Genomic DNA, 11,336 nt, shown 5'->3' on the forward strand with positions numbered 1-11,336 from the left:
ACATGTCTATTTGTATACAACTAGTCTCTCAGTTTTAAAATCATTTTTATTAAACTTTTTATATATGTATCGTTCAATACATATATTTATTGCTGTATGTGTTGCCTCTGTATCTCTTAGCAACAATCTGTGGTTAGGCACGTTGTTAAAGTATGCATTGAAGTACTATAGTTGATATAGTTATTTATGATACCGTATACAATCCAGTAGAAATATTCTCTTGACTTTTGACATTTTTAATTAAATTTTAATGTGTACAGGAAAATGCAGGAATATGCATTCGCAGGCTAGCCTAGAAACAACTGGTATATTTTGCTTACAAATATTTCAAATTTAAACTTACTTTATATCTGTGAACTGATGTATTAATGATTTGGTGAGCCACCTATTTTGATCAGTCTTTGCATAGTGCGTCAACGCTAGTACTCAGTGCAACAGAGACGAGAAGTAGAAAGGCTTTAAGCTGCATCTTGCTTAAGGAATTAGATCCAGTTTCCGAGCTTATTTTCTACACAAAAAATGCTGTTGTAGCGTTGTATATGTTCTAATATGTGTTAATAATCCAATTTATCATTTTAAAACACACAAATTGTTTCTTGGCTTACGTGTAAATATTATGTAAGTATATCAAATCAAAATAATTACATAATCAACTAAAAAGTCACCTTTAGAGAGCGTCCATGACACAGGACAGTTTCCGTCACATTAAAGTTGCTTAGCAATTTGGTAAGAATATTAATCGAGAGCACGACCTTGTTTTGGCCAAGTATTTTATTATTACATGTATTTCCCTTTTCTTGTGGACTTTCTGGGTTGGTCAATTTATAGGCTTAGTTAAAGTTGCAGTTGTCGAGTGTTGTGTTGTGAAGTAGAAGTGAATAATATGCATCCAATTGCAAGTTTTCCAAGCTTACAATATATTTGAATTATGGATTTCAGAAGAACATTTCAATGAATGTTTCAAAAAGAATAAAAGAAGTAGCAAAACACATTCCATGGAGACTCTTCATCCAATATTTTATTAATATTAACATTATTAAACAGTCCTTCAACAACTTAATTTACATAGTTTACATTAAATCGGTGAATTGATTTATCCCTATCCTTTACCGTAACATGGTGGTTCAAAGCACCAACTGCTCATAGCTGCATATACGGCGAGAAGTACGAAGGCTTTGAACTGCATGTTGTTCAGAGATTTGGATCCAAGAATACATTTATTTATCATTTTGCTAACGTATTTTATATGCAAAAAATTGCTGTTGTAGCTAATATGCGTTAATAATCCAATTATTCGGTTTAAAGCATAAAAAAATGTTTTTTTTTGTTTTATATGTAAGTATTAGGGAAATGGATCGAATCAAAATAATTGCATAATCAACTGAACTATGCCATCTCTAGAGAGTATCGATAATATAGAGCTGATCTCTGTCAACATTAAAGTTGCATAGCTACCGAGAAATTTATGTTTCTGTCCACTCAGCTCGAGCCGTTGGTAATGGGTAAGGGGAACTGGTAAAAATATCAATCGAGAGCACAACTAAAGTTGGTTAAACCGAAAAGGGTGAATTATTGTTATGATTAAACTAAGAGTTCGAATATGTGTGCTGCAACCCCCGAGGACCCAAAGCGATCCAATCTGTGGCCCAAGCCGTACCCGTGTCCATTTTCGACCCAACACCAAGCAAGTCAAGCAGACCAATCTCATACGTCCCATCGGCCATTGAGCAAGTGAAGAGGGAGATTGGAGGTGGGGTTGTGGGTAAAGCTTCCGTTCCGATGCTACCCCACTTATTCTATATTTTACTTAATGCATTCTCTGCTTATCCTTATTTTTATTAGTGTTTCAATATTCTTTTTCACTTTGCTTGGTTGCGTTTTTCTCAGCCATCCTTTTGCTGTCTGTCGATTCTCTTTTGCTGTGTTTGCTTTCGAGTCCTGGTTCCAGTCCACTTCTGCTACTTCTGCTGCTGCTGCCGGGGTTGGCTCGTTTCAGCCATTAAATGGACAAATGAGGGATATAAAACAATTCGCTCTGGCTTCCTTTTTTCAGTCTCGGTGCCGTCTCCGAGTCCTTTGCTGGTTACTCTTCTTTTTTTTGTTTTTTTTTTTTTGTTATATTTTTTTGTTTTGGCAAAGTATTTTATTATTATATGTATTTCCTTTTTCTTGTAGACCTTCTGGGTTGGTCACTTTATTTGTACCTTTCCATGGGCACGGGCATGCAAAGTGCTTGTGTCTGGCATATCCTTTTGGGGCCCAGGTCCTGTGCATGGGTTTGGTCAGGATTTATGCTCAGTTGTTGGGTGTTTCTATTTGCCTTTTGGGTGTGTTTGCTTACACGGCAAATGTCCATTCCTCCCCACTGCCGGTACGTCCTTTCGTGTGTCCTGTTTATGTAATCGCCCACATTAGTTTCTAACGCCAACGCCAACGCCAACGTCGACGCTTACATCGACGCTGCTCCGTTTTCTATGTGTTCTTGTTGGCGATGGTCTAACAACATTTGCACTCACTTTGGTTACGCCAAAAAGAAACTCATTGGCCAAAAGATTCAAGCTCGCATCGGACTCTTTTGTACGCGAAATTGGCAGCCAAGTTTGCAGCTTATTCATATCCTTTTCGTTTTCGTTTTCATTTTCATAAGACTGTGGCAGGCTCAGAAAAAAGTTACCTTCATTTTTATTCGCACTTCATAGCTCTATACTTTTCTTTCTCTATGTATCTGGCCTACTCGATGGGTCACTTGCCATTTACTATATTTTCTTTCTTTCGTATTTTTCGGTGTCCTTCGCTGGCGCATGGAAAATGAAATGAAAATAGAATGATACTCATTAATTTGATAAATCGCGGGCCCAACTGAATGCATGTACCCTTATATTTATATATATTTCGTATGTATGTGTATATGTATACGGTATAAAGTGTATATAAATTTATGTAGTCGTAGTCCTCTTATGTAGTACAGTCAACGCTTTCTCGACTGTTTTCGTTTTCTTTTTCTTTTGTTGTTTAATAATGCTCGCAGATTTTATAAATGACCACGTTGCAAATGAAAAAAGTTGACCTTTAGCAGCGCAAATAGGAAGTTGCCATCCTCTGCCACTCCGCCACTCCGCCACTCTGTCGCTCCTCCTTCTCTCCGTCTCTCCTTATGCCGAAAATCCTACAGCCTTCAGCCATCGCTTTGTGAGCGTTGATTTTGTTTTCAACATTATCATTATCATCATCATTATTATTATCAGCATCAGCAGAATTTCTCTTGAATTTTTAAGTAATTTTTCTTGGTTTGCTACGCCCACTTCACAGAATTTCGTGAAGACATCACTACACCATCCATCCTCTCACCAGCCATGCTCCCTTGGGGGCTGAGCACCTAAAACTTCAGTTTGGATTCAGTTGAGCTCTGAAAATTTCGAGCAGAAAGCGTTCAGTGTCGTCATGGCCATTTATTTGGAGACCCGTGCTTTTATTAGCACACATTTAATAGGGTCACGCGTGTATTTGTTACCCTCCCATTGACCTAAAGCCACCCCCATCCCTGCCCCTCCCTACACACTCCTCTGAAGTGTAGGTGTTTTCGTTCGTTTTCTTCTTGTTGCCCTTTTTATTATTATTAATTTTCCAGCAAGTTACATGCACACAAAACAAAATAAAGGCAGGACAACAAGAAGCAGCAGCGAAAGCAACTCAAGGGGAGTGAGGCGGGATATTGGACAAATGCGAGGAGTGGGCAACGCCTACAACACAGGAACGACAGCAACGCAATGCGAAAGGACACTTAAATATGGAAAACTGAAACAGAATGTACGGCCATAGTGAGAACTGAGCTTCTCCAAATGAGGTCACTTTTACTCGCAGCTCCGCAGCCCGCACATGACAGAGGCAGAGAAACGAACGGCATAGAAGGGGGCAGGGATAAGGAGGGTGGAAAGATAGATGGAAATATTTGAGGCATTACCTCAATGACCTCTGGCGAGTAAATCAACTGAAAGCTATTGGCCAGCAAGGATAACAGAAAATATTATACATAATCGCAATTTCAAATATGTGCCTGCGAAATACCCTGTAAGGACTACAACGGCCGATAAGAGACAACTTTATGGAACAGGTATTCTAAAGTTAAATACTTAATGCCTTTAGTTTATCTTGGCGGCAACATCAGGAAATTGTCTATATATTCACATGGTCTAATTTTCTTAAAAAATTATAATAAAAGAGTCTACTTAATATTCCTGTTTGCTGATTCTTCTTTTGAGAAAATAATAATCGAAACGAAAAATAAACAAAACTTGACTCTAGCATTATTTTTTACATACGGGGTATATGTGCGCGTATATGTTCTATATTCTACCCTTTGGTTATTTATTTGGGCAATGTATTTGCTCGCTGATATGAAGTATGTATGTATGATGGTGACATCATTTTACAAGTCATATTTTGGCAACCTCCAATACAAGAACAATAGCTGATAATGATCGACAACCAACTTGTGTTCTGTTGTTGTTGTCTTTCAGTGATTGACCTATGTAAATGCAAGGTCTAACATAATTCTAATTAATACTCAGTCTATGAATTTAGGTACGGCATAGTTGAGTAGATATTCAATTATTTTATACATATTATTTGACAGAGAAAATGGAATCAAACTGTCTGCTAACACATACCATCTCTAAGATGATCTATACAACAAAAATTAATATATTGCACATTTACAGTCAAAGTCTGAATACAATTAAAAACAGTTGTTGCCATCATCCATCGGTAATGTCGTAAATGTAGCTTTACTTGAGAGTCGGCCAACTGTGCATTAGCTAGGCCAACAAATGTTCGTTTTCAATATGGCACAGTTAGAAACCTGTAATAACAATGTCTGCACGAGCTTATTTGCTTAGGGATTGCGTTGCAATATAATGAATTTGTCGTCGATTACTGAGAAATGAAATCTGATATCGACAACATGACGTATACTTCATATGCATCCAGAGTACTGAATATCTTTTGCAGTCTTAAGCCAGAGTTGGAACCAGCAAAATAGTGAAAGTATCTATACATATATGCAGCGACTGTTATTGATGACGTAGTTGCCAGCCAACTGTAATAACTGCTACCTGGCACCAAAGCGATATAAAATTTTAAAAACAATAATCACTGCCAATGGCCAACAACTAGACAAAGAAGTCGATCGACTAAGCCGTTCATAGCCAATTCTCCACTTGCCCAGTTGCAGTTGTTACCACGAAGTCATCGCGTTAAGATCTTCTACAAATCGCTGGCTCCCCAGCAACAGCAGACAACGTGGCGTATGCGTAATACACAAAAGTGCAAAACCAATAAAAAGTGAATGATGAATAAGTCAGCAGCTGAGGCGACTAACACGGCCAGCAATGGCTCATCAGACGACTCCTGCCTGTTCACCTTCGATGCACATCAATACTTAAGCTTTCCGACGGATCCCTATGCATCCTCGAAGTACGGTTCTCAAGTGCGCGAGCGCAAAATCGATCGTTGTCTGAAGCAGTTACAGGATGCCCTCAAAATTGACAAGTAAGCTACATTGTTAATACCATGGATATATGAAAATGGATAATATGAAGTTGTCCATATGTATATATAGTATAATAGAAAGTATTTCCGTTGGACGCGTTTGTATAGAGGGGCACTTCTTGTTGCTCACTGCTCAGTCTGCCCTGGATAATGATGTGTTAATAGATGTGTTGAAGTCGGTCTTGGTCTGTGTTTTGGCTACCATCGATCTTATGTTAAGATCAATGGTCAGCAAATCTAATAACGAGCATGATCTCATTTCATTCCGTTGTTCATACAATTCTTTGAATATTTGAACGAGTTTTAGCAATTCATTCCTATCTTAACGCTGGCCACCAGAAACACGCTCCATTCGTGAGAATGTGTCTCAATACTCCATTATATAGGATCAGAGGACTACCTTGGGCTGTCGTCTACCTTTTTTGACAAACATGTTCCCGAGTAAATTACAGTCTCTTTGTTCCATTCTTTAGCATGCAGTTGAGGTTCTTGGTTTTCCAGTTCTCGTAGTGCAATGGAAATCTCGTTTTTGTTTTTGGGTAAAATTTGTTCTTCGTTCTCCAGAAAGAGAAGTTTTCCTTTCTTACATTTTATAACCAGATATACAAATTGTCATATAAAATGTATTATTCAAACTTTCGCAAGCCAACAGTAATAAGAGAGTAACTCTGTTCTGGTAATGCTGGACAGCTTACAATATTAATATTAATCATCCTGTGTGAGCTCTTACAGAGTATCAATGTGAAATAAGTAAGCAGTGGATGATAATCGCAATGGTATTTTCTGTTATTTGATATGTTTTTGTTTAATAATTAATTAATTGTTGCCATGTCAATTGCAGGAGCATTAAAATGCAGTAAGCAAGTTGCAAACAAATGAGCCCATCCATAAATTATCGAAGCAAAAACTTAATTTTCGGTTACAGCAGGACAGGAAATGGCAGATAACAAGCACAATAAACAACTGAAATTGCAAACGGTTAAGCCAAGTCAAAGATGAAATTTCAAAATTCTAAATACACACTTACAAACACACACACACACTCCCACAACACATAGCTGTAGTAACCAAGACCAAAACCAAAACCAAAAAGTGAGCTGCTGTCTTGTGGATGCCGCCTTTGGCATTAGCATTTCGAGACTGTAACTAATCACAAATGATAACATTTGCATGTGCAATCAACACACACACACACACACCACACACACACACACACACACGGCTTTTGAGTGTGTAGGTGTTTACTATGTATTTATGATTTTCGGCTATTTGCATACTTAAGTGTGCAGTTATTACCTTGTTATTCCGATATAAATAACAATGACGACGGCATTTCACAATCTGTTGCACACACTTCAACTGTGTGTGTGTGTGAGTGTGTGCCTTTTCCTTATGTCAGCCCTTGACTGTCTGCCATTGGCAATTGCAGAAAACTGCTTCAATGGTCCGCATTGCAAAACATCTTGTGCATAATTAATTTCTGTTTATTTAATATGTTTTAATTCATTATTGATATCAGACATAATAATAAACAAGAACAACAAACAGCAATCAAATCGGCAAATTTATTGTTCAAGCTCTGTCGACTCCCTCAGGAAATGCGATAGTAAACCATAGCTTGGCTGTCTTTGGTAGGTTAAGATATATATATATATATATATATATATATATATATATATATATATATATATTCACAAGAATAGCATAGGAAGTTGCATTTAATTTGAATATTCAAATATTAAGCATACGACACGTGTCACAATGTAGCTAAGTGCTTAAAGCTTTAAGTGAAGAACTTGTGCATGCCACGCATGCAACAACTGTCACACATTATTGCCGCACATTTGAAAAAATAATAATTATAATAAATAATAATAATGTCACATTGTGGCGTTAATCATTGGCATTTAAAATGAAAACATTTAATCGCATTTGCATAAATTTGCCATATGCGAAACGAGGCCAGAAAAAAAAAACCAACACACCGTAAATAAATGCAACAAGCGACAAATTAAATAATAAAGATTAAAATACACACAGCCACATATACACTTGCAACATTCCTCGATATCTCAAATTTTGATTGAATTATCACATTATATGTTGCACACATATAATACATTTCTGATACATTTTTTGTTCGCATTTAATTTTAATTATTTTTATGCACTTTTTGCTGCTCTCTTTGAAATACGAATTATAATGTCAAAATTCATATATGCAAACTATGCTATGAGATACCTTGTTAAGCATCATATTCACATTGAAAACAAAATTTGTCTTGATATGAATACATTTGAATATCTTGAATGTTATCTCATGTATTGGAAAACCTGAACATACCCTTCTGGGCCACTTTAATAAGTATAGGGTATATGAATAACGCACAACTGTTGTTAATTAAGTAGTGCAAAATTTTAATATTTTATGCAAAACAACAACCAAACAAATTTGCAAATAGATAACGCATACAATTTATGCACAGAAGTCAACGCTAATGCATTTAACATATTAATATTATTACACGATTCGGTTGATGCCTTTTTTGCCTCATCAAATTAACTTTGTAATATTATTTGTGGAGTTGCATATCCTCAATAATTTGTATAGTACAGCAAACAAAAATCAGAATGTTATAATCATTGTTTGTATCAATGATCTGGTTTAAGAATTTGAGTTAATAGGCATTCTAAAATATTTTTGGAGAAGTCTTTGTACAATCTAAGCAACGACTTAGGATTCCATAGAGCGCTGCGCATAAAATTAATTTACTAATTGATGAGGCCCTGATCTCAATACGCAAAATAGCTCGACGAATTATCGTCGACAATGCAAACAAGTTGAAATTCAATTACGAAGACGTTGACGACGCCGACGACGACTACGACAAAGACTCAGGGGGGTGGTCGACGGTTGCGGTGCGGTGGCGAGCGGTGCGATGGGCAAGACTGAGAGAAATAATCGTAAAGCACAGAAGAAACAAAGCGAAAACAAAAGCAATGCAAAGGGAATTGTGAAGTGAACTATGGTCGAGGTGAGTTGGGGGTCTTGGGGCGGACAGCAATAGCAAATATAAGTAAATAAATAAACCGAATAAACTGAAAATTTATTGAAGAAATATATATAGGCGAGCGCTACTGCGAACAAAAGCCAACGCCAGAAGATGATGAAGCACACGCGGGAGCAGATGAGGTGCTTGCCTATAGCTGGATGGGTTGGTGGGAGAGGGAGGGGACACAGCAGTCGTATAGGGGGCAGCTGTTACGGCGACATCGCGATACGCGACCAAAATCGGCGCGTTGTCGATAAAGTGACTTAAATCTCACACCCGCAAAAACGGCAAGCGGCGACGATGACGACAATGGGCACCGATGGCGACGATGGCGACGATGGGCGATGGCAGCAATTAGAATAGAGTACGAATACGAGTGCGAGTGCGAGTGCGAGTTCGAATGCGAGTATGAGTACGAGTACGAGTCTGAGTGCGAGTGTGAGTATGAGTGCGAGTGTGAGTGTGAGTACAACTACGAGTACTCGTTGTTGTACCGGGCAAAGGCCCGCGCACAGACACTCAAGGTTGGCCCAGTCCCAGTCCCAGTCGCCGTATCGCAGTGTATCTGTAGCTGTATCTCTATCTTTGTGAACGTATCTGTATCTGTAGATGTAGATATTGCTATACGTATGCCACACTAAAAACGAGACTTGTGCCCATGTGCAGTGAGCGATTTCACAATATTTAATAAATAATTTCATAATTGTTTTGCTTTTGCGTAAAATTCAAATGAAAGAGGCACTGAGTTTTTTTTTTATTTTTATTTTGTATAGACTGTACAGTGAAGCAGCAGCAGTAGCAGCAGCAGCAGCAGGGACTGGGCGGTGCTGAGGGGTTGAATTCGAGTCAGGCAAGGCGGTCACGCACTTTGTGGCTGTTGTTGTTGTTGTTGTTGTTGTTGTTGGATGGCTGCCCTCGTCTGCCTCTTCGGCGTCTCCTTCTTCTTTGTGCTTGCTTTTAATGTATAAGCACATAATTTAAATTTAGGTTTTTTTATTTCGTTGTGTGTACTCAATTAAAAGGCAAAATGACAACAACAGCAAAAAATACAACAAAATGGAAAATTATTCCGAGAATCTTTTGGATTGTCCGTACAACAATAAACGCCACAATTAAAAGATTTGGGATTTTTTTTCTGTTTTGTTTTGCTTTTCTGCTTTGGTCAAAGACAAGCGGATAAGCGCCAAATAAGCATGCCGATTGGCGTTGCTTTTTTGGGGGTGTTCTAGTCGAAGCTAAGCCACCTCGAAATATCAAAAGCCACTAAACTGCCCAAAGGGAACAAAGAACAGCTCAATTCTTAGCCATTAATGTCTTTAATCTTTTACAGATCCGTTGACTTTTAATTTGCGATAATCATGTGAGCTCATTAGCTTCATTTGTGAAAATATTCAGAAAAGTGTAAAATAAGGTTTGGAGTTGGTATAGATATAGATAGATAGATATATATGAATAGATATATAGAAATATATATATAAAGATATAGATATAGATATAGATATAGATATAGTTGTAGTTATAGATATAGAGATAGATATAGATATAGATATAGATATAGATATAGATATAGATATAGATATAGATATAGTTGTAGTTATAGATATAGATATAGATATAGATATAGATATAGATATAGATATAGATATAGATATAGATATAGATATAGATATAGATATAGATATAGATATAGATATAGATATAGATATAGATATAGATATAGATATAGATATAGATATAGATATAGATATAGATATAGATATAGACATATAAATAAATATAAAATAGATAGATAGATTTCTATTAATGTATATATTACTAATGGGATAAAGATAGAGATTTACCACATTTGATGAAAATGAGAAAGTAGATCTTATGTCTCATTGCTTATAGAGAATATATAGTGCATACCTTTCAGCACACAACAAATTATATTCAAAAACTTACTGACTTGTGAGTGCTATTGGGGTACACTTAATAGAAAGATCCGAATTGGCTCAAGCTTAAACATCGGTTCAGATTTGATAAAAAATAAAAATTCGAATTAATTATAGTAAATAGGTAAAATGATATCAAAATGTGAGGAAATGCTCTAACAAATTCGACCAAAGTGACGGCCAAATATAGAGGATATACAAAGTTAAAGATTAGTGGTATTCGAAACAAACAATTCCAACATGATGCTGGCAATCAACTGAGACAGCTATTGCGTACTTATATTATGTTCGATTTATGTAAGTCCCAAGTATTTTAAACAACATACACAATTATATTTTCATTGGTCAATGCCATTTGCCACTTGTTCTTATTGTTGTTGTTATTGTTGTTGTTCGATGTGTGCCGTGATTGTTGTTGTTAAACTCATTATTGTTGCAATATGTATGTACATTCCTACATATATACATTATATTATGGCCTTTTTATTTACAATTTTCGTTTACTTAACGCATTTAATTTGTTTCGCTGCTCATCTTGCTCAGTTTTCATCTCGAAACGAGAATTCTTTTTGGCCCATCTAATAGAAATATGTATTTGTTGTACTCACATGTATTTTGTCTATTTTGTGGCCCCACAAAAAATCAATTTGTTTATGAAAATTTACTTGCACACGCTTCGTTTTTAATTTTTTCTTCTCGTCTGTTTTTTTTTTTTTTTTTTTGGAGGGGTGCCTAACTTTAACTAGTTTGCATGTGGGAAAACACAAATTTGTTTTTCTTGCTTTGATATGGAAAATATTTTT

The 11,336-nt window shown here is 36.5% G+C and overlaps 1 long non-coding RNA gene across 1 annotated transcript; it reads right to left on the bottom strand.

Annotated features, from left to right (window-relative positions):
- Window positions 1-225: 225 nt before the first annotated feature.
- On the bottom strand, window positions 226-454 carry LOC122322618. Its single transcript, XR_006246717.1, has 2 exons — window positions 344-454; window positions 226-292 (listed from the first exon to the last, which is right to left on the bottom strand). It is a non-coding gene; the product is annotated as an uncharacterized LOC122322618 (long non-coding RNA).
- Window positions 455-11,336: the final 10,882 nt, after the last annotated feature.

This window comes from Drosophila grimshawi, unplaced genomic scaffold (assembly GCF_018153295.1).
Source record: "Drosophila grimshawi isolate 15287-2541.00 unplaced genomic scaffold, ASM1815329v1 contig_44, whole genome shotgun sequence".
Lineage (NCBI taxonomy): Eukaryota > Metazoa > Arthropoda > Insecta > Diptera > Drosophilidae > Drosophila > Drosophila grimshawi.